The 24,638-nt window shown below is 50.1% G+C and overlaps 1 pseudogene; it reads left to right on the top strand.

Moving 5' to 3' along the window:
• The first annotated feature begins 479 nt into the window (after positions 1–479).
• Positions 480–24,638, top strand: part of LOC136480466 (disease resistance protein Pik-2-like) — a 45,394-nt pseudogene continuing 21,235 nt past the window's right edge.

Genomic DNA, 24,638 nt, shown 5'->3' with positions numbered 1-24,638 from the left:
GCCTATGTGCAGGGAAAGAAAGCCAAGCCTCAGAGCTAAAGCAATTGTCTGCTGATCAGATACTTCACGCATTCTACTGTCCACACTGGTCGATGGTTCGCTTTGATCCCTTTCAGGAGATGCTCTAATGCTACCGTGTAGCTTTGCTCCCAACCACCACAAAGGCGAGGTGTGAATTGTTATTGAGGCAAGCAAGAGACATATACGTTGCTGTCTGCAGGGGTAAAGTCAGAGGATCTGGTTCATCTCCCAGACCACATGCCAAGCTAGTGTGCTTGAGGGAGGCAAGAGGCATATGCCTTGCTGTGGACATGGGTAAAGTCGCAGAATCTGGCTTGCCTGCTTCCAGGGCAGCCATTGTGGCTGTTTCCGCTGTTCTGGCAGCCCAGTCATTTACATTTATAGGAGACCTGTCATCAGGCAGCAGGTCGTATGAACATCAACTCCATCTGCCAGAAGCCCACAAATCCTCGGAAAAACACAGCTCGCTCGCAGCTCCATGGAGGCGACGGCGCTGAGCGTGGGCAAGTCCGTGCTGAATGGAGCGCTTGACTACGCCAAAACCGCGTTCGCGGAGGAGGTGGCCTTGCAGCTCGGCATCCAGCGTGACCACGCGTTCATCACCGACGAGCTCGAGATGATGCGGTCTTTCATGATGGAGGCGCACGAGGAGCGGGACGACAGCAAGGTCGTCAAGACCTGGGTGAAGCAGGTCCGCGACACGGCCTACGACGTCGAGGACAACCTCCAGGATTTCTCAGTCCGTCTGGAAAAGCCATCCTGGTGGCGATTCCCTCGCACGCTGCTCGAGCGGCGTCGTGTGGCCCAGCGGATGAAGGAGCTCAGGGCCAAGGTCGAGGACGTCAGCCAGAGGAATGCACGCTACCATCTCATCAAAGGCTCGTCGGGCTCCAAAACCGCCACTGCTGCGGAGCAAACTACTGCCATTGGTGCAGCCATCTTTGGTGTTGATGATGCAAGGCATGCCTCCAAGCAAATGGACCAGAGAGTGGACCTCGTCCAATTGATCAGCATGGATGACGAGGACCCTAAAGTGATCTCGGTGTGGGGGACAAGCGGCGATATCGGCATAGCTTCCACCATCATGGAAGCTTATGAGAACCCAGATGTCCAAGGCAAATTTCCAGGACGAGCATGGGTCAGAGTGATGCATCCTTTCAGCACAAGAGGCTTTGTCCAGAGCTTGGTGACCGAGTTTGAAGCAGCCGAAGCGGTTGAAGTTCCTCCTTGAGATAGAGGAGGCAGAGCAAGATTTAGCTAAGAAGTTCAATGAATATGTGAATAAGAAGAGGTGTCTCATTGTGCTGAATGACCTGTCCACCATAGAAGAGTGGAATCAGATCAAAAAATGCTTCCAAAATATTAAGAAAGGAAGCCGAATCATAGTGTCAACGATGCAAGTTGAAGTTGCAAGCTTATGTGCAGGGAAAGAAAGCCAAGCGGCAGAGCTAAAGCGATTGTCTCATGATCAAACTCTTTATGCATTCTACAAAAAGGTAATACTATTCTGTTACTCCATATTCAGAAATTGTCTCATTCTTAATATTGTAATACCTCTTCGTATCTTTCTAATCCAATTATCTAGGCTAGCTAAAGTGTCAGTTGGAACTACCATGTCAATAGAAACAGAAGAAATAATATATGCTTTTGCAATATATATATATATTGCAGTTAACACTTAACAGCTAATATAATGATATGGTTTTTCATTTGAGCCCATGGAAATGCATTGTAAATCTCTCAGCATTTCAAAACACTAGTCACAAATATACATAGAACCATAAAGTATTCAAATTAGTCCATCAACCCAACCCATGCCCTTGCACGTCCTAATAATGATAAAAGATATTTCTGCTAGAAATCATGTACTAATTGGGGCCCACAACTAATCTAGATTTCTTATCTTTGCTACTCTCAATTGTTCATGCTCTAACGTTATAGATGCTTTATTATCTATATCCAATTTTGATAAATTCTGGTTAACAATTAATATACCCTCCCTCATTCATAACTTTTTTTTATGAATCGTAATAACAACTCTATACATTTGCCAGTGTGCTCAGAAGGGTACACACTGTCCAGAAAAATTGGCGGCTAAAGAATCATCCTAATTAATCATTGCTTTCTTTTGTTTAGGGTTCTCAAGAAGGAAGCGATTCATTGACGAGCACAGTGACTAGCCGAGAAGCAGCCACAATCCGTACAGAAGACCCTACACAAGTCCCTGTTGAGATAATAAAGGGTGATCTATCTATTGCTTTCGAGGAATCTCAACTCATTGGGCGAAAGAAGGAGATAGACGACATTGTCAAATTAGTAACTTCAAAAAATAGCCAACAGGCTGAGGTGATCTCTGTGTGGGGAATGGGTGGTCTTGGAAAAACCGCTCTAGTTAGCAGTGTTTATAAAAGCCCAAAGCTGAGTGATAAGTTTGAGGACAAGTTTGAGAAGTTTGTTTTTGTCACAATTATGCGTCCTTTCGATCTTGTGGAGCTCCTTAAAAGCTTGGTTGTTGGACTAGATCAAGGATCTTCTACAAAGGAGCAACTGTTGCATAATAGAGCTGTTACTAAAAAACCATTACCAACGATGACTGATCAGCAGTTGAAAGAGGAGTTGAAAACGCTTGTAAATATGAAGAGCTGCTTGATTGTTCTGGATGACGTATCATCTATCTCAGAATGGGATCAGATAAGACCATGTCTGCTCCCTCATTTGAAGGAGACAAGCCGAATCATTGTGACTACAAGGAAAAATGATATTGCAGAGCATTGCTCAGGAAACCACGACAATGTCTACAACTTAAAAGGTCCTAGATCCCGATGACGCCCTGCACCTCTTCCGCAAAAAGGTAATATAAACGTGTTTGCTCCATTTTGCTTCATTTATTTTGAAAAACATACATGCACACATAAAAATATTTAGTTTAGAAACATGAGGTCTTAAATATGTGTTCATAATCTCATGATCTGTGCTATTTTGTAAGTATATTCGAATAGGAATGGCACTAGAAAAGTTGTGTTAGAGACTCACGCGAAAAACATATATAGTTTTTTTTTATTACTGGGCAATACAAATCTAATAAGGCGTGCATATTTAATGTTATTTTTTTACCTCTTTTATCCTTATATTTACTTCCACTTAGCTTCAGACACATTTATTCTTGACTGAACCCACAAACTATTCTATCATTTTCAAAGAGAAAATTCCTTCAATGTTATTTAAAGTTGTAAACTTATTATGACCTGCATATACAACTGAAAATTATGTGTTTATTCATTGCCATCAATTTAGACTTTTTGATCCCTTATATACCATTGCTCTTATTTTTACATAAAACTTGATAGTCAAGTAAGTTTTTTCCCTTCCTTTCGGAGACACTTTATCCAAACAGGAGTTATTTCTCCCCAAATCCATCTCTCCCTTCCAAAACTGTAACTCCAGTCGATTAGGCTACCAACCAGCACCAAGCATAGCCTAGGGCGCAAGTAGGCATGCACGCGCGGGGCAACAGTGAGTGTGAGGTGTGGGATGATGGCGAGGATAAAAGGCGGGCCGACAAAGAGTGTGGCTAGAGGCAAAGGTAGGGGTTCGCACAGGTCCTAACGGTCAAGGCGAGGCATGGGCGGGTGCATAGGACAGCCACGAGGACGTGGCTGCAAGTAGGATGCCATTGAGCAGGTTAGGTGAGGCATAGACAGTGCATGGGACAGCAGCGAGGGCATGTCAACAAGCAGGACGATGGCTAGCAAGTCAAGGTGCAGGTGGCAGGCGGTGAATACAAGAGAGGAGGTGCTCAGCATGTCTGCATAGCCGGACGCAGGCCGTGGCATCGCACTGGTGGGTGTGCCATGCACCTATGCCATTCTCAAGGCTGAAAGACAAGAGACCAGGTCCTGATAACTACCAAACAAGCTCTAATGAGGCAGCAGGGCATTGAAATGACCAGTTGATTGCTAGAAGGGTGAATAGCCTATTAAAAAATTCTTGTAAAGCACAACACTTAGCAAAACTATTAGAAACAAAGGAGGGCACTAATAACAACTACTTGCGCTAGACTTGCAAGCTAAACAAGCACCCCTACACAATTCTAGCAGAAGAGTAAAGCATCTAGCTACACACTAGAACAACAAGCACGACTAAGCAAGAGAGCTCCCAAACAAGTCTAGTGAGCAAAGGTAAACAACAAGGTAACACTAGACCTAGGCAACCGCTCAAGCTAAGGCACAAGAGCTACACAACTACACTTGCTACATGAACAACAAGTGAAAAGAAAGTGTAGAGGGCGCAAACCACATAAAAGAGGGGACATGATGGAACCAAGATCCTAAGGGTTCCCCATGGGGCCGACTACCCGGCAAGGAGATGGGCCGGTCCACAGACTGCCAAAAAGGTGCGGAACAAGGTGGTGTGGCTTCCAAGGCAAGAAGAACCGACCTAGTAGGATTACAGAAAGCCTATCTTTGTAACAGGACTAAAATTCTTATGTCTTAAACTACTAGATCTAGAACCGTGCACCTGCTCTCTAGAGTATATAAAGAGAGGCAGGGAGCACCCCCTAGTAACACATCATACTACGCAATCCAATGCAAGGCAATCCACCATATAGGACGTAGGGTATTACGCTATTCAGCGGCCAGAACCTGACTAAATCGTTGTGTCACATTAACCATTGAGTTTGACTTTACGCTAAAGCCCACCAATCCTCGCTCCGGGTAACCCCGTAGAAAGGTAGCCAGTCATCAGACGCCTACACGACACAAAATTTTTCTTTTAGGTTCAATACCTTGTCGGCCACCTGTGTCTCCATTGAGGCATGTCTAATGAATGTGCTCCTCTGCAAGATCAACTACCCCTCAATGTTAGCTCCGACATGAGAGCTCACCAATGGGCCAAACAATCACGAGGTACAACACAAGCCTCGATCCACTAGAGTTTCTCTTCACCTCGACTAGCGGGGATGACCATAAGAGCCACTCACAAATCATCCTCCAGAGCGCCTGTACAACCTCCACATAGTGTTCAACGGAGTTCGCTACCTCCAATCTGTCTTAGTGGTGGCAACCACCAAGAGTAACAAGAATATCATAGCTTCTACAATCGCTAGTGCCACTAGATGCAAACTCTCAGTACACATGCACTAGATCTTCTCCAATCTCACTCAAGTGCGATCTCAATCTAAGCAAATGTGAGTGGATAGGTTTCATGAGCTCCAAGAGGTGTGGATATCGGTAGGAGTTGTCAAGGGAGCTAAATTTCCTAGCCACACTATAAGGATTTAGATGGCTAGAGGGGGTGAATAGCCTATAAAAAATTCTACAAACTTAATAAACAATAGTGCAAAGGTGATTAGTAAAATAGCAAGCCCTAGCTAAACTTCACCCAAGCAAGCCCGTACACAAGTCTAGTAGCAATAGACTTCTGTCGGTGTTTCAAATAAACACCAACTAGTAAATTTATATTTGTTGCGCGTTAGGCCCGGATGGTGTACTAAAGGACACAAGGTTTATACTGGTTTGGGCTAAATGTCCCTACATCCAGTCTACTGCTGCTCGTGTTATTATCACCGAAAAAGGTTCGTAGTATAGGGGTACAAACGGTCGAGAGAGGGATAGGTCCCAAGTCTCTGATGGAAAGGTCGAAAGGATGCTAAGAGCTCGGTTGCTGCTTGGCTGTGTGTTATGTGATGTGTTGTGCGTGAAATCGATCCATCCCCTTAGTGGGGTGTCCTGCCCTCCCTTTTATAGATAAAGGGGGAGCAGAGATTACAAATGGGAGAAAGAGGAAAAAACCAGAGGTAGAGAAGGTCCTTCGAAGGTGCGGGTCCCCCTTTTCCCTAGAGCCTACCCTACTGACATGGCAGACGGTGCCAGGGATAGCATGTTTATCCATCCTGATAGGATCATGCTCTAGCTTCGTTCAGCAAGTGATCACGTCCCATCCTACTCCGGCGGATGGTACAGTGTGCTAGGGTACCTAGCCGTGACCCAACGGGGAGCAGACGGGGAAGTGACCATATGGCCATTACTATAGATGATGCGAGTTCCCTCCTGGATTGTAGTGGTTGTCGTATGCTGATGTCAGGATCCACGCCCGAGGGCTGATGGTGGCGCCCACAACACTGTAAGACAAAAGTTGCCTCCTACAACACTGTTCAGGCTCTATCATGCCTGGAGGGGCTTAAAGCGCCCGTCCCGTCGTATCCCGACGGTACTTTCCTTTAGGTGGGCAGGGCATGGTCCTCGGTATTGCGGTTGACTCGAATGTCCTGTCTTACCATGTGCTCGTCATTATGAAGGAGCAGGGTGTAGTCGTTGGGCGAGGCAGAGCCAGCCCTCGGACGTCGAGCGAGGAGGAGCCTGCCCTCAGACGTTGGGCAAGGCGGAGTCCAACCCTCAAGGGTCGGGCGAGGTGGAGCCCTACCCTCAGATGTCGGGCGAGGCGGAGCCAGCCCTTAGACGTCAGGCGAGGCGGAGCCAGCCCGGAACATCGGGCGAGGCGGAGCCAGCCCGGAACGTCGGGCGAGGTGGGGCACTGCCCTTGGACGTCGGGCAAGGCAAAGCTTGCCCCCAGACATTGGGCAAGGCAGAGCCTACCCTCAGACGTTGGGCAAGGCGGAGCCAGCCCAGGACCTCGGGCGAGGTGGAGCCAATCTTTAGTCGTTCGGGCAAGAAGTGTAGCTGCATTCCTGTCTATTTGGAAGCATCAATGTTCGATGGTTATTAGCTCCATGTCATTAGGTACCCTGGTATTAGGTCCCCGATAGTAGCCCCAAGCCCCCGGGGATTCAGATAGAATCGCCCGGGGGGTGATTTGACTTGCCAGAGGGTGCGCGCGAGCGCACCCGATGGGTGTAGCCCCTGAGCCCTCGGGTGATTCGGATAGAATCGCCCAGGGGGTAATTTGGACCCTTCGCGGATATGGCTATGAGGTTTGGTGTTTGACAACTGGATAGTTTAAAGGGAACCCTGGTATCCCATTCATGGGGATTCGTCCAGGGTCAGCCCGGTTGAGACTCAATTATGGATCGAGACTCCCTTGAGGCTCGTGCGCCTGAGTTTTGGCCGCTCGTAGGGCCCATGCCACGTTGGGACGGCCATCGAAACTATTGGGCCAGCCCTCAAACTCCTTGGCCTAGGCGGGCTGGAGAAATGTTCTTTGACCCATATCCCCTCTGCGGGAAAAGAGTCCTGGTCTGCCCGAGAAGGTGAAACATCCGGCGCGACTTTGGTGGGAAAGGATAGGGATTGTGAGCGTATATCCTGCGACATGACGTGGTGGTGTATCATGGTAGGCACGGAGATCTAGGTGGTCGGTTGCCCTTCTCGCATCCATCGCCCCTATAAAACCAAGTGGTTCACCCCCCAGGGTCCCGTACTTTGCCTCCTTGCCTTTGCATCTGCAACCTCCACCGCCAATCGCCTGAGCCTCCCGCACCCGCATCACAGCCATCGTCAAGCTCGCATCCAACAACTCCCATCGTCTAATGGAGCAGTGGTGCAGATCCGATGTCACCCTCCAGCGCCTCGAGGGCCTTGTTCGCCATGGCCTTCTTTGCGCATGGACCACCGCCGATGAGTGGCGGCTGCCCAGCAATGAGGACATGTCGTCGCCACCCAAAGGCTCCGTCGTGTCCTTCGCTCACTTTCACGAGCAAGGATTCACCACCCCCGCCAACAAGTTCCTTTGGGGGCTGCTGCATTACTACAAGGTGGAGCTGCAGCACCTCACTCCCAATGGGGTCTAGCACATTGCGGCGTTCATTGCCTTGTGTGAGGGGTTCTTGGGGATTAGTCCCCACTTCGACCTATGGCGTCATCTCTTCGCCGTCACCCTCTTGAAGAAGCAGGAGAAGAAGCGAGATCTGAGCGTGCCGATGGGATGCGCCGGCATCTCGCTCCGCAACAACCGGGTCAACGAGTACCCATCGATGCGTCTATCGACCTCCAACAAGGGGTGGCATTTGCATTGGTTCTACATCAAGAACGATGCAGCCACCTCCGTTGTAGCATTCACCAGACGCCGCATCGAAGAAGTCCCAGAGTCGTGGAGGATATGGGGGTCCTGGATAAAGACAAGAAGAAAATCCAGGATCATCTCACCACCCTCCAAATTCTGAAGGAGAGGGGCATGAAGGGATCGGGGATCATCAGCGCCTACCACAAGCGGAGGGTGGCGCCGCTAATGAGTTGCGCACTTCCCCTATACCTGATGGCACCCGAAGCATCACTCGAGGGGACGACGCTTGTCGATGAAGCGCTCCCCCTTCCAAAGTCGCGCAGCGCATCAAGGAGGCGATGGAGCCTTCGAAGGACAATGCCGGTGTCATTCTTGATTTTGTGTATTCGGTGCTGGGGCATCCCCCAATGTGGCTGGAACCGGGGTACTTTGACTTTGTAAGTTCTCCTTCCTCGTGCCTCCTTTTTACTCGATTACCGACCCCTTGATGCTGATATTGGGATAGCGGGACCAGCCAAAGAGGCTCCTTTTCACGGATAGCTCGACTCCGCTGCTGAAGGACCCGCTCATGGTGGTGGTGAATCACACCGCGGTTGAGTGGGAGAAGAAGACAAAGGAGTTCAAGAGGAAGAAGAAGCAGCAGAAACAGCAGGCATGGGACCGAAGAGAGGAGATAGACAGTGATGACAACGACGATGACGTCGATGAGGAATATGATGAGGTAGTCACCGACATTGAGTGGGGCGACCTAGGAAGCGAGGACGCGCTAACAGGTACCCACTCATCAATGCAGGGACCCTTCCTGTTCCACGCAAGGGAAGGTGAGGCCGTGAGGCTGGAGGAGGCGGGCCGGACCATCGGCCCATCCTTAGCACCATCAGGGGTGGGCAGATCTGCCGCCACACCCGAGGTGCTAGCGGGAGCGAGCGGACCTATCACCGCGCCCCAAGAGCCAGCGGGAGCAGGCGGATCCACCGCCGCGCCCGAGGTGCCGGTGGCAGCGGGCGGTTCTGCCGTCGCTCCCATGGTGCCAAGAGAGGGGGTGGCTCTGCCGCCATGCCCCCAGACACGAGGGAGGCAAGCCCCTCGGCCCAGGAGCAGGGGATGTAATGGAGACGGGGATCCTGATCTTCCGTCAGGTGATGGTAACTATCGTTGTGGCGGAGAATGACACACCGATCCGGCTTCAGATCGAAAGATCAAACCCTGCAATCTTAGCACCACAGCTCCTCTGGTTATCAACCAAGTCACGGACAAGGTTGACCTCGCCAAGAAGGGTAATCCCTGCCTGCGCAACGAAGAACACAAGCAAGAACAAGAAAGAATGCAACCAAATTGCAGATGAATGATTATCTCACGAAGTTGGGGTCTCACAAACCTATGAACGGCGAAACTGTTCTGACAGAATAATCTAAGCAAAACCCAAACCCTAATGGAGGGGCGGCGGCTGTTTATGAAGACTCTAGGGTCGTGCAAGACCCCTGGATGCACCCCTAATGGGCCCAAACTCGATACATGGTCCAACGGACCAAAAGACGGTGTCGCAGCACCCTGGCAGATTCTGGATGCTGACTTGTTTCGACGATTCCCGTTGATTCTGAATAGCTTTTGATGTGAAACCACTTGGATTAGCTTCCTTATCAAATTAGATTTCCATCCATATGTGGATCATCGAAAACAGAGTCCGGATGCGTCCTGGGTGACCAGTTTAAGACAGACTGGTCTTGGAGGCCAAGGCAGACTCGAATTCTTGTTGGACTGGGCCTCCGGCTTGTGTTGGACGTCCTTGCTGGTCATCATCACCTCCACCACTTCCTCTAAGTCCTTCATGACCCTCTCCAATGTTCCTAACCAAGATAACATCATTAGGTAGTAGTCTATTCTCAAAAGTATGAAAAGTATCGCTTAAGAACGAGCTCACGTCTAAATTGAGTTGTTGCTTTCGAGCCCGGGTCATTAGACCTTGCATGACGGTTGGAGGATCAGCAGGTACCTCTGAAGAAGTGATGTCCTCATCATCCTCCCCCTCTTGAATTGGAGTCGTCCTCGACTCAAGCTCATCTTCTTCTCCCAAATAAGGTTTCAAATCTATAATGTTAAAGGTGGGACTAACCTCGAACTCGGGTGGCAATTCAAGTTTGTAGGCATTATCATTTATTTTCTCAATGATCTTATTAGGACCAGCTGCTCTTGGCATTAATTTAGACTTACGCAGCTCAAGAAATCTATCTTTTCTCAAATGTAACCAAACTAAATCACCCGGTTCAAGTTTAATCTCTTTTCTACCTTTACTACCAGCAATTCTATACTTTGCATTCATTCTTTCAATATTTGCTTTAGTTGTTTCATGCAACGTACAAATAAAATCAGCACGCTCTCTAGCATCACTATGTATTCTCTCAGTGGTAGGTAAAGGCAAAAGATCAATAGGAGCGGGGTTAAAACCATACACTACCTGAAAATGACTTACCTTGGTGGTGGAATGTTCCGCCCTGTTATATGCAAACTCCACATGCGGCAAACACTCTTCCCACATCTTCAAATTGCGCTTCAAAATGGCTCTCAACATGGTGGACAATGTTCGATTCACAACCTCAGTTTGCCCATCAGTTTGGGGATGACATGTTGTAGAAAACAGCAGCTTGGTCCCCAATTTATTCCACAACGTGCGCCAAAAATGACTCAAGAATTTTGTATCGTGATCTGAAACAATAGTAGAAGGCATACCATGCAAGCGAATGATTTCTTGAAAGAAAAGGTCAGCAATATGAACAGCATCGTCGCTCTTATGACAAGGAATAAAATGTGCCATCTTAGAAAAACGATCAACCACCACAAAAATACTATCCCTCCCCCTCTTAGTCCTTGGCAAACCCAACACAAAATCCATAGATATATCAGCCCAAGGAGTAGAAGGAACAGGAAGAGGCATATACAACCCATGTGGATTTAACCGCGACTTAGCTTTTTGACATGTGGCACACCGAGCCACGTACCGCTCTATATCTCGCCTCATCCTTGGCCAAAAGAAGTGTGTGGATAGCACATCCTCCATCTTCTTGGCACCAAAATGTCCCATCAATCCGCCTCCATGTGCCTCCTGCAACAACAAAAAACGAACGGAACCAACTGGAATGCATAGGCGGTTAGCTCTAAATAAAAACCCATTGTTGATCATAAACTTATTCCATGTGCGTCCCTCTCTGCAATTAAGCAACACATCCTTAAAATCAGGATCAAGCGCATATTGTTCTTTAATGGATTGAAGACCAAAAATCCGGCAATCAAGTTGGGACAACAATGTATATCTTCTAGACAAAGCATCAACAATCACATTATCCTTCCGTTTCTTGTGTTTGATAATATAAGGAAAAGATTCAATAAATTCAACCCATTTAGCATGCCTACGATTCAGATTATTTTGAGAGCGAAGATACTTAAGTGATTCATGATCAGAATGAATAACAAATTCTTTAGGCCACAAATAATGACGCCACGTCTCTAAAGAATGAACAAGTGCATACAATTCTTTATCATACGTGGAATAATTTAGAACAGGACCATGCAATTTTTCACTAAAGTAAGCAACTGGTTTACCATCTTGCATCAAAAGACCACCAATGTCAACTCCACTAGCATCACATTCTAGCTCAAAAGTCTTACCAAAGTTTGGAAGTTGCAGCAATGGTGCGTGTGTAAGCTTGTCCTTCAAAGTGTCAAAGGACTCCTCATGTGCCTTTCCCCAATGGAACACCACTCCTTTCTTCATCAACTCATGCAACGGGGCAGCAATGGTGCTGAAATCTTTGACAAAGCGGCGGTAGAATCCTGCAAGACCAAGAAAACTCCTCACCTGTGTGATGGTTTGGGGAACCGGCTAGCTCTTTATGAAGACTCTAGGGTCGTGCAAGACCCCTGGATGCACCCCTAATGGGCCCAAACTCGATACATGGTCCAACAGACCAAAAGACGGTGTCGCAGCACCCTAGCAGATTCTGGACGCTGACTTGTTTTGACGATTCCTGTTGATTCCGAATAGCTTTTGACGTGAAACCACTTGGATTGGCTTCTTATCAAATTAGCTTTCCATCCATATGTGGATCATAGAAAACGAAGTCCGGATGCGTCTCAGATGACCAGTTTAAGGTAGACTGGTCCTAGAGGCCGAGGCAGACTCGAATTCTTGTTGGACTGGGCCTCTGGCTTGTGTTGGATGTCCTTGCTGGTCATCATCACCTCCACCACTTCCTCTAAGTCCTTCATGACCCTCTCCAATGTTTCTAAGCAAGATAACATCATTAGGTAGTAGTCTATTCTCAAAAGTATGAAAAGTATCGCTTAAGAACAAGCTCACCTCTAAATTGAGTTGTCGCTTTCGAGCCTAGGTCATTGGACCTTGCATGACGGTTGGAGGATCAGCGGGTACCTCTGAAGAAGTGATGTCCTCATCAGGATGGGCTCAAAACGGTCCTACCATGATGAGGTGGAGCAGGGAACTGGGGGTTCGTCCCCCAAACGTCTCCACCGCCCAACAGCGCCGACGTAAGTTGTCGATTCCTCCGTTTCTCTCTGTTTTTCATAGTGACTCACGCCTCTTCTTTCTTCTGTAGTGTTGAGAGATGGGTCAAACAGGGCACTTCCATAGCACTGGCGCCCCAAGAAGACCGTCACCCTTCAGGCAAGGTAGGAGCCACCGCCTAACATCGCTCCCGTTTCGGGCAAGAGCAGAGTTAGCGTCACAGCCTCGTTGGCTGGTCTGGCGCCGCCCGTGGTGGTGCCCGTGCCCTCGGCGGGTCACACTGTTAGCGAGGCTGAGGAGGCACCCTCGGAGGTCGCCGCTCAACTGGCGACGGAAGTGATGCCGCCGCCGACATTGAGCCGGGCGGAGCTATTGTCCGCACCCATTGTGTCGACCACGGTGGGAGCGGCGCAGCCGAACGGGGTACCGCCGATGGAGGTGGAGGTGATGGTGGCTACGATGGATGGATCGCAGCCAGGAGCAGTGGTTGTGGCATCCAAGGCAGCGGCACGTCCTGTGCTACCGTCGGCCCCAGAGATAGTGCCCGCCATGGGCAGGACCGAGGAGGTCATAGCGCAGGGACCCTCGGGCACCGTGGCGGTTGTCGAGAGGACTGGCAGGGAATTGTCCCTGGTCCTGCCATCAGAGGGCCACCACCTGCCTGCTCGGGATGAGCCCCTGTTCTGGTGGGTGAGTCCATGGGACCTGTCCTCAAAACTCTTCACCTTCGATGATGCCGCCGAGGGCATGGAGTGGGAGAAGCTCAGCGAGGGGTTCACGGCCACGCTAGAAGCTCTAAACCAGGCCAGTGGTGTCCTTCGAGATGTAATTGTTCCCACCAGCCGGGTATTCAGTTGGTCCTGCCTCTCAATCTATTTTTCTTCATCTATTTTTGTTTTCTGACCACCGTCTTTTTTTCAGTCTCTTATAACTCACAGCCGGGAGAAATCCCAGTTCCTTCGAGAACACAAGGAGGGTTGGGACCGCCTCATCGATGAGGCATGGCTGCACATGGATGTGACCACCTAGCTCCGATAGAGGGTGGCCGAGTTGACTCCCCTTGCCGCGAAGGCGGACGATCTTCGACGGTGGGAGGCCGAGGCCCGCGGGGATGCGGAGCTCGCCGAGAAGTCTTTTGATGAGCTATCGGAGATGGTGCGGCGGGATCAGGATGAGGCCACCAGAGTGCAGAAGGAGCGGGATGAGCTACTCTAGCGGGATGCCGAGACCCATCAGGGGATCATCGACCTCTTGGCCAAGGCTGAGAACGAGCGGGATCTCAGGCTGGTAGCCGAGGAGAGGTCTGCGGCCCTAGAGCAGAGGGAGAAACTAGATGCTGAGATGACCACCCAGCTACGCAAGGAGCAGGACGAGCTATGCCATACTATAGAGAGGCTCCGCTCGGAGTGTGGCACAGCGTATGGGGAGCGCGACCGGGCCATCCGAGAGCGCGATGAGGCGCAATAGAGGATCCGCTCCCTCTAGGCCGAGCTAGAGACTGTGAAAGCCTAGAAGCTGGAGGCCGAGGGTGCCGCTGCTGGACTGGCCATAGAGCTTGCTGAGGCGAGGTGTCTTCTTCAGGCGGAGAGCGACGAGCTCGATATCCTGAAGGTTGCACTTGGCGTGGTCTGTGATGACCTGTAGGTGGTGTAGACGGAGGGGACCAGCTCGCTCGTGGCCCATGCCATAGATATCACGATGTGGGTGCGCCAGCTGGAGAAGGAAGCTCTTCGCTCAGGGATCATCCAAGCCTTCACTGTCGCCTGCTCGCATTACGACGACAACATCGATTTTGAGGCGATGAGCCTTGGTTTCGCGCCTGGTTATGAACCCTCCGAGCTAGATGTCGTAGAAGCAATGGTGACTCCTTTTGTGGAAACCCTAGTGAGCAGAATTGAAGACATGGTTCTCCCCGAGAGGGGTAGTTAGTCGAATGAGTCCGATGGACATTTATCTGTAATATGTGGACAAGTGTTGCACTATCATTTTTTGAGAACAGATTCACAACTTCGTTTCGTTAGACAAATTTGTGATTTCGTTTCATTTGATTAAACTTGCTTTCTTCCCTTTTTGCATTCAAAAAAAGGTGCTCATACAATCTGACCCTTCCGTTTGTTAAGGTCGTAGGGCCCGAGGTGTATAAGAGGGGAATTTTGATTATGCTGGTAAGCAAAGTTACCATAGCCATCGGCGCGTGGGTTTTCTATAGTTTTACCAAGCACGCTCGGTTATTAGTTCCCACAAACCTTACCGCTAACCTTATCGTGAGGAAGAGGTCTGACGCAGCGACTATTTTGAAAAAAAGGAGGTACTTATACCTTTATCAGCCCCCGGGTGAGATCCGACCCCTTGCGGTTGCTGGGGCCAGATGTTACTAGAGACCGAAGCGAGGGTAGCGAACTTACTCTTGTATTCACACGTACCCCTTACTTAGGATTCTAGCTATCATTCTATGACTGTGTGTTTGGTCTCATTGCAAGTCTAGCCATCCCCAAGCCCCCATGTGTGGCGGGGATTCGGTCAAGGGTCGGCTCGTTTTGTGACTATCGCTCCGTTTGTGGTTTTCACGACTAGAGGGGTTGAGGCGACGTCACCTGTCTTGATGGCTTGAGTGACGCGCTTGATGAGCTCGCTAATGGGGATGTTTGAATGGAATCTGGTCCCATCGCTCATGACAGGGTCGGCAAAGCCCTCGGGTGGCATTCCGTTACTCCTTAACCCGCCTTCGAATAGATTCCCCCTCAATGGGGATTCTATGGGCTCGGCTAGAGGCTGGAGTGAACTAGAAGGTTGAGATGGCCCTAACGGCCTCTATGCGGGTTGGGCGAAGGTCGCTGAGGCTCATCTGTGTTTTCTCCCCTGGCTCTTGTTCGACGCGAGGCGGCCTCGGGCCCTTTGCGGGCTAGCCTTCGAACCTTGGTCTCTCGATCGGGCGGCTCTAGCCCCTGAGCCCCTTAGGGTCTAATAGGGGTTGGCTGTGTTTCATGCATCATCCTGTCCTCAGTTTCCGCAACCAGAGGGGCTAAGCTAATGACACTTGCCTCGATGGCTCAAGTGTCGCGCTCAATGAGCTCGCTAATGGGCACGTTCGTGTGGAATCCTGGTCCGTCATTCGCTGATGGGGTCGGCAGAGCCCTCATGTGGCATTCCACTACTTCTTAACCCGCCTCCCGATAGATGCCTGAGCCATTTGATAGGCTCAAGTGGCCCATTGGCCTCTCCTCGACGAAGATTCTATGGGTTTGGCTCGAGGTTAGAATCGAACGAGAAAGGTTGTGATGTCCCTGTCCACTTCTGAGCGGGGTCAGGCAAGGCCACTGGGCTCATCTCATTTTTTCTCCCCTGGCTCTGTTTGACGTGAGGTGTCCTCGAGCCCTTCGTGGGCCAACCTTCGAACCTCAGTCAGTTGCCGCTCATATCGAATGAGGCGACTACCACTTCGTGACACGACACGAAGCGTTGAGATGCAGCAATTGCATATGCAACGCTTGAATATATGGAATGAATGCATGATATAATGGAAACGAAAGCGAGGGTCGGTGATGTTACCTTGGTGGCATGAGTGACCGGAAGTTCTTACTAGACATGTCCATGCGGGGTTCGGGTTCGACATTTGCTACGGGGCCGGTGTAACCTGCACGAGCATCGCAATTTTTTGTTTCTATCTCTCGGCGGCGATCCGAGCCGTTCGATTGACTTAGGCGACCTGACAGCTTCTCCTTGAAGGAGATTCCACAGGCAGACCCCTTTGAACCCTTCTCGAGAAGGCGGATGCCAAAGCTTGGGGTGTGGGGAACTGTGAATTCGATTATGCTGGTGAACAAAAAACGTCGTAGCTGCTAGGGCGTAGGGTCTAGCGGTTCATCTAGTTTTACTCAAAGCTTTACACCCACACACCGCACCTCTAGTTTTTCAACATAAGGAGGGGTCGGGCGAAGAGAATGTCTAAACCATTAGACACTCTCGGCAGCCCCCGAGCGATGTCCGCGCCCCTGCCGCGACAGGGGTCGGAGGCTCGATAGTAAATTTGACACGCAAAGTAAGTAAACAAAGGTGCTTATCTTTCAGTGGTCATTCGTTCGGTGTTCACCTGGGTCATCCGATCGACCCAGGAGGCCCGTTGGGCTCCCCTTGGTCGAGGTTCCGTCGTTGGGTCCTTCCAGGTCCTGCCTAGGGAAGCAGAGAGTCACCTATATGCGGGTGTGCCTTGTTTCTCGTGCCCGACGCGCGGTAGTGGTGGGCCATGCCCAAGCCATGTCTCGTTTCACCAGGCGCCGTTTCATTAAGCAAAGTGCGTCCCGTCAGTCCAGATGTGTCGTTTTGAATTCCAGTCAGCATCGATTTCCCATCTGCATTGAATAGGGGAAGGGAGAGAGTTTTCTATCCCAACCTTTCGCCTTTCTCCAACTGTTGTGCCTCCTCCTTAAATAGGGGGAGGAAAGGGCCCTCATCCCATTCCTCTGCCTATTCCTGAGCTACTGCCTCCCCTCCTTCCTTTTCATCGAATGCGTTCGTGCATCGTAGCGGTTCCTAAGTGAGAGAGGGTAATGCCAGGGAGAGGAAAACTTACAACCTGCTCGTGAATCCGGAGCGCGATGTCGAGCTAGAGGTCATCCAACGTAGATGAGATGGTGACGGCCACCTTTGCCAAGAAGGGGCACTTCTACCGAAGGAGGAGGCACACTAGAGGGTGCTGAGCGTCATTGGCTTTGCCATCGTCCACGAGGCCTTTGTTGAGATGGAGCCATATGGGAACCTCTTTCGGCGAATCTTCTTTGGGTGAGCCTTGTCAGTGGGGAAGCTGCCCAGGACTACATTGATGGGGGGCTTTGCCCTTGTAGCTGCTCAGATCGGCTAGGTCATGAAATTTGATGAGGTGTCCGACACATCCACTAGTCATGACGGCCATACTTCGGCGGGCAGCTTCCCCATCGAGGTGTTTTTGTTAGGGTTGCGGTTGATCATGATGGCGTAGTCCCTGGATGCCCCGACAAAGGCGCCATGGTCACCGACGTGGTGCTCGAAATTGCAGACAACGACACCCTCAGGGATCCCACGGGGCGGTAGGACATTGCCGATGGAGAGCGTGGCGCCACGACCGTAGTAGTATTTAGAGTAGAACTGGTCAGCAAATGTAATTATTTAAGTCATTGGGGGAGCCCCTGTGGGAACAGTCTTCTATATCCATGAATACATCTATCCCTTTTCATGATGCAATCACTTTGTAAGCAATGAATTTGTGCAAAAATGAACAAATTCTTAAATTTCGTTACGACAAATAACTTTTCAGCTCTTCTCCCTCTTTTTGTAAAAGAGGTTCAGTGCCTTCTGACCCTTCCCGCAATTAAGGTCACAAAAAACTCAGAGTGCAGGCGAGCCAATTCTGATCACACTGGTGAGCAAGGAGACCGTAGACGCTGGGGCATGGGTTTCCCGCAGTCCTACCAGTTATACTCAGATTTTGTTCCCGAAATCCTAGCCCTTCGGACTTACCATGAGAAAAGAGGGAAAACATAGAGAATGTTTGCAAGATAACACAGAGAATGTTTGCAAGATAAACATACTCATACCAACCCCCGAGTGAGGTCCGACCCCTCGCACTTGCAGGGGTCGGATGTCATGAAAGATCAGGGATTTTGATGACAAAACTAATAAGAGAAAGTATGCGTTTATTTAAGGGTAAAAACGACGTAGCTGCTCAATGTTCCAGGCGTTGGTGAAGACCTCGCCGTCGATGGTTTTCAACTTGTAGGCGCCTGGCCAGAGTACTTCTGCGACAACGTATGTCCCCTCCTAGGGCGAGGAGAGCTTGTGGCGGTCCTTGTTGCTCTGCACGAGGCGGAGAACCAGGTCCCTGATGTTAAAGGCCCGGTCCCACACCCATCGGCTGTGGTACCATCGCAACGCCTGCTAGTATTTGGCTAAGCGGAGGTGGGCGACGTCGCGAGCTTCGTCTAGCTAGTCCATGGCGTCTTCGTGGGATGCCTTGGCTCCCTGTTCGTCGTATGCTCTGATCCTTGGCGCTCCATAGTCGAGGTCGGTTGGGAGGATGGCCTCAGAACCATAGACCATGAAGAAAGGCATGTAGCCGGTGGCTCGACTAGGGGTTGTCCTTAGGCTCCACAGCACCACGGGGAGCTCAGCAACCCAGCGTGCTCCAAATTTGTTCAACCGGTTGAAGATCTTGGGCTTAAGACCTTGTAGGAGCTTGCCATTTGCGCGCTCGACCTGCCCATCCGTTCGGGGGTGCATGATGGTGGCCCAATCGACCCGGATGTGGTGTTCATCGCAGAATCGAAGGAATTTCTTGCCGGTGAACTATGTGCCATTGTCTGTAATGATGGAGTTTGGTACTCCAAAATGATGGGTGATGTCGAGGAAGAACAGCATGGCTTGCTCGGATTTGATCATGGAGATTGGTAGAGCTTCTATCCACTTTGTAAACTTGTCTATGGTGACAAGCAAGTGGGTGTAGCCCCCGGGTGCTTTCTTCAAAGGTCCAACCAGATTGAGCCCCCAGACCATGAAGGGCCACGTGATGGGGATCATCTAGAGTGCCTGGGCCAGGAGGTGAGTTTGTTGAGCGTAGTACTGACACCCTTCGTAGGTGCGTACGATTTGCTCGGCTACTGCAGTGGGCCAGTAGAAGCCCTATTAGAATGTGTTTCCAACCAAGGCTCTAGGCATAGCATGGTGTCCACAGACCCCACCATGGATATTGCCCAACAAATGCTTCCCTGTTCGATGGGAATGCAGAACTGCAGGATCCCGGTGTGGCTTCGTTTGTAGAGTTCGCCCTCTATAAGAACGAAGGACTTGGCATGGCGTGCGAGCTGTCGAGCTTCTGTCTTGTCCATCGGCAGCGTGTCATGGAGGAGGTAGTCGAGGTAGAGTGTTCTCCAGTCGACCAGAGGGTCAGGCTCTATCGCTGGATCCTCTTCAAGTTCCATGACCACAGGGCTGGATGGAGCCGTCGATTGGCTAGCCCCCGAGGCTAGATCAGATGGACCGTCATCGGCCTGCTCCGACCCTTCATAGCCCACCGAGGGCTTGTGTTGGTCGCTGGTGAAGACACCTATTGGCACCAGCTCTCGGCCGGATGTCACCTTCGCAAGCGTGTCGGCCACCTCGTTGAGGCGCCTTGGGATGTGATTGAGTTCAAGGCCGTCGAATTTGTCCTCCAGCCGTCAGACTTCTTGGCAGTACGTAGCCATCTTAGCGTTGTGACAGCTTGACTCCTTCATGACTTGGTTGACAACTAGCTGGGAGTCGCCTCGGATGTTGAGGCATTGGATGCCCAACTCGATGGCAATTCATAGGCCATTGATGAGCGCTTCACACTCAGCCACATTATTGGATGAGGGGAAATGGAGGTGGACCATGTACCTCATGCATACCTCGAGGGGCGATATGAAGACCAGTCCCACGCTGGTGCCCTTCTTTATCAGCGATTTGTCAAAGTACATCGTCCAGTACTCTTGATCGATGACCGCTGTTGGTGTTTGGACCTTGGTCCATTCTGCAATAAAGTCAGTCAACACCTAGGACTAGATCGCTGTTCAGGAGGCATACGTAATGCCTTAATCCATCAACTCGAGTTCCCATTTTGTGGTTCTTCCCGTGGCATCCTGGCTTTGGATGACCTCACCGAGGGGGAACGAAGTCCTGACCATCATCGAGTGTGACTCGAAGTAGTGGTGCAGCTTCCTCTTGGTGATGAGGACGGCATATAGGAGCTTCTGGATTTGGGAGTAGCAGGTCTTAGAGTCGGATAGTACCTCGCTGATGAAGTACATAGGGCATTGCACCTTGAGGGTGTGCCCCTCTTCCTCCCACTCTACTACCAGGGTAGCGCTAACCACTTGCGTGGTGGCCGCTATGTATAGCAGGAGGGATTCTCCATTGCTTGGAGGAACCAAGATCGAGGCCCTTGTCAGAAGCAGTTTCACCATGTCAAGTGCCTCCTGGGCCTCGGATGTCCACTCAAAGCGATCGGCTTTCTTCAGGAGGCGGTAAAGGGGGAGACCTTGTTTGTCGAGGCGCGAGATGAATCGGCTGAGTGCGGTGAGGCACCCTATGACTCGCTGAACACCCTTTGCGTTCTAAATCAGGCCCATCCTTGTGATGGCTGAGATTTTCTCTGGGTTGGCTTCGATGCCACTCTCGGAGACGATGAACCCTAGCAGCATGCCCCTTGGGACCCCAAAAACACACTTCTCGGGATTGAGTTTGATGTCGTTCGCTTAGAGTTTTGCAAAGGTCTGCTCAAGATCGGCAATGAGGTGGTCAACCCATTTGGACTTAACTACGATGTCGTCAACGTAGGCCTCAACGGTCCGCCCAATGAGGTCCCCAAAACACTTGAACATATAGCGCTGGTATGTAGCCCCAGCGTTCTTTAGACCGAACGCCATTGAAATGTAGCAGAACAATCCAAAGGGGGTGATGAAAGATGGCACGAGCTGGTCGGACTCTTTCATCACAATTTGATGGTACTCGGAGTACGCATCAAGGAAGCAGAGGGTTTCGCACCCCAAGGTAGAGTTGACTATTTGGTCTATGTGCAGCAAAGGAAACGGATCCGTTGGGCACGCCTTGTTTAGACCCATATAGTCAACACACATCCTCCATTTCCCACTCTTCTTTCATACAAGAACAGGATTAGCTAACCACTCTGGGTGGTATACTTCCTTGATGAATCCGGCAGCCGATAGTTTTGCTATCTCTTCATCGATGGCCCTGCATTTCTCCTCGTCGAAGCGACGCAGGCGTTGCTTCACCAGCTTGGAGCCTGGGTGGATCTTCAAGGTATGCTCAGTGACCTCCCTCGGAATGCCTGGCATATCCGAGGGTTTCCATGCAAAGATGTCTTTGTTGTCGTGGAAGAAGTCGATGAGCGTGCTTTCCTATTTGGAGGAAAGCATGGTACCAATGCGTACCATTTTGCCCCCGGTGCTCCCAGGGTCTATGAGGACTTCTTTAGAGCCCTCTACCGACTCAAACGACCCAGTCGACTTCTTAGCATCAGGCGCTTCTTTGGTGACCTCCCTAAGGGTGGTGAGTTCCCTAGAGGCGACGATCGCTGCGGCATGACCGCAGCACTCGACCTCACACTCGTAGGTGCGCTAGAAGGAGGTGCCAACGGTGATGACCCCGCAGGGGCCCGGCATTTTCAGCTTGAGGTATGTATAGTTGGGGACGACCATGAACTTCACATAGCATGGACGTCCTAGGATGGCATGGAAAGTTCTGGGGAACCCAACCACCTTGAAGGTGAGGGTTAAAGTCCTATAATTGAACTGATCCCCGAAGGTAACAGGCAAATTGATCTGCCCAAGTGGCATGGCCTGCTTCCCTGGCACGATGCCATGGAAAGGTGCTCGGGTTGGGTGGAGGTGTGTCCGGTCGACGCCCATCTCATTGAGCATCTTGGCGTACATGATGTTGAGGTCACTGCCTCCATCCATCAGTACTTTGGTGAGTCGCTTTGGGCCGATGATTGGGTGGACCACAAGCAGATATCTCCCTGGGTGCGGGACGCTATCTGGATGGTCAGTCCGGTCAAAGGTTATGGCGGACTCTGACCATCGGAGGAAGGCAGGCATGGTCGGTTCGGTCGTATACACCTCGTGGCGCGTGACCTTCTGGTGGCGTTTGGAGTCGTAGGCCACTGATCCTCCGAAGATCATAAGGCAGCCATCCGGCATCAGAAAGCCGTCATCCTTCTCCTCAGCGTCATCCATGGTGGGGGCAGGGTCCTTTCCTTAATATGGCTAGAGGGGGTGAATAGCCTATTTAAAAATCTACAAGATCACTAGCTCTACAAGGGTTGCATGCCACCTACCCAACAATTCTAGTTGCTATGATCTCTATACACACAAGAAGCTAAGTTGCTACTCAATAAGAGCTCTCAAACTTGATACACTAAATAGCACCACTAGCTGAACTTAAGCTACAATGCAAGCTCTCAATTCTAGCTACACTAAAGAGCTTGCTACAACTAGTTTACAGGAAAGTAATGAAGTGAGCAAGGTGATTATACCGCCGTGTTGAGGAATGAACCAATAACAAGATGTAGACAATCCAATCACACAAGAGACACAATTTTTCTCCCGAGGTTCACGTGCTTACCGGCATGCTAGTCCTTGTTGTGTCGACCAACACTTGGTGGTTCGGCAGCTAAGAGGTGTTGCACGAACCTCGTCCACACAATTGGACACTACAAGAACCTACCCACAAGAGAGGTAACTCAATGACACGAGCAATCCACTAGATTTACCTTTCTGCTGTCCACCGGGGAAGGTACAAGACCCCTCACAATCACCGGAGCCGGCCACGAACAATCACCAACACATGCCAAAGCTCCTCCGCTGCTCCAAGCCATCTAGGTGGTGGCAACCACCAAGAGAAACAAGAAATCCGCAGCCACAACGATCCCCAAGTGCCACTAGATGCAATCACTCAAGCAAATGCACTTGGAATCACTCCCAATCTCACTATGATGATGAATCAATGATGGAGATGAGTGGGAAGTGTTTGCTTAAGCTCACAAAGATGTCAAGTATGTCAAAGTGCCAAGAGAGTGAGCCCCAAGCCGGCCAAACCCTTTAAATAGGTGCCCTCAAAGAATAGAGCCATTGGCTCTGCGCAGGGGCGATCGGACGCACTGACCAGATGTGCCCATGCGTCTGGTTGGCCAGCGTCTGGTCATCCACAGCCATCCATGTGTCGTGCCTTTGAACCTCATCTATCCATCTCCAACGGTCATCTCCCCATCGCTTGCGCAGTTAAAGATCGACCTAGCGTGCTGCTCGAATGACCGGACGCACCAACTTGTGGAGTCCGGTCGAGTACAGAAACTATGTAGAGAAGATTTTTAGTGACCGGACAAGCCTGGTCAAAGGTGACCTAAAGCGCCACGGCATCCAGTCACTCTCTCACTGCTGCGCGCGTGCCTTAGCCACTGACTTGACGCATGAACAGTGTTCGAGCAGCATCAGGTCGTGCCACCACTCCAGAGTCCGGTCGCCACCTCGCGCTGCTCCACCTCTGGAACACATGACCGGACGTGCCCTCGGAGTTAGGTCTTAGCATCCGGTCCATCATTGCCACTCTCGGCCAACTTCATGCCACCATTTAAAATTGATCGGACGCTCCCGGGGTGAGTCCGGTCACCCTGGCACTAGAGTCCGGTCACATTGTAGCTCCTCCTTTTCTTTTCAGTAAACATGACCACAACCGCTTAGCTAAAAAAATTCCCTCTTTATAGTACGGCTATCGATCCTAAATGTGACAACAATCTCTATAGTGTCTTGATCACCAAAAACAAAACCTATTTTATTCCTTTGCCTTTATCTCCTTGGTTTTGTTTTTCTCTTTCTTCTTTTCCAAGTTGGAGCTTGATCATCTTCATTTCATGTCCACCTTCATCTCCATGGACCTCATCTTGCTCCATCACTTGGATTGGACCACCTTGTCTAATTCATACACTTGGATCAAAGGTTAGTCCTAGGTTTCATCAATTATCCAAAACTAAACTAGGGCTTTCAATCTCCCCCTTTTCGGTAATTCATGGCAACCTATTTAAAAAGATATTCAATTGAAATCTTTTTGGATTCATGTTGCTTGCCCAAGCATATTACTATGTATAAAGATTATGAACAAGTTTCATCAACCCAAATTGGTAGTATTAGCTCCCCCTACATATGTGCTAAGAGTTTGGATTTGAAAGTTTGCACATATGCATAGATTGGAAGTTTGGGAGAGTAATAGCTACCAAATGATGCTAAGGTGTAAAGAACGGACCTTTGGAGCGTGATACCAATCGGAGTTGCCATTTGAAGACCATCCTTAGCACCAGGGTTAGTTAGATAGCACTTGCAAGACACAAACACTAGATACCTCATGAGATCAACATTATGAGCAAGGCTCTAGTACCACTTGTAAAACATGCAAGCCACATCTAACTATCATCCTATGCATGCTAGTTTTCATTTCATCAATTATTTTCTACAATCTAGAATACACCACACAAGCATGGATAGGGAATTTAAGAGATTGTGCCATGCAAGCAAACATATGTAATGTACATTCAAATGCAACATACAAGTTATGAGCTTGCTCCCCCTACTTGTATGCT

This window comes from Miscanthus floridulus, chromosome 9, assembly GCF_019320115.1.
Source record: "Miscanthus floridulus cultivar M001 chromosome 9, ASM1932011v1, whole genome shotgun sequence".
In the NCBI taxonomy this organism is placed as follows: Eukaryota; Viridiplantae; Streptophyta; class Magnoliopsida; order Poales; family Poaceae; genus Miscanthus; species Miscanthus floridulus.
The sequence above is the reverse complement of the archived record's forward strand: the minus strand, read 5'-3'. Positions and strand labels throughout refer to the sequence as shown.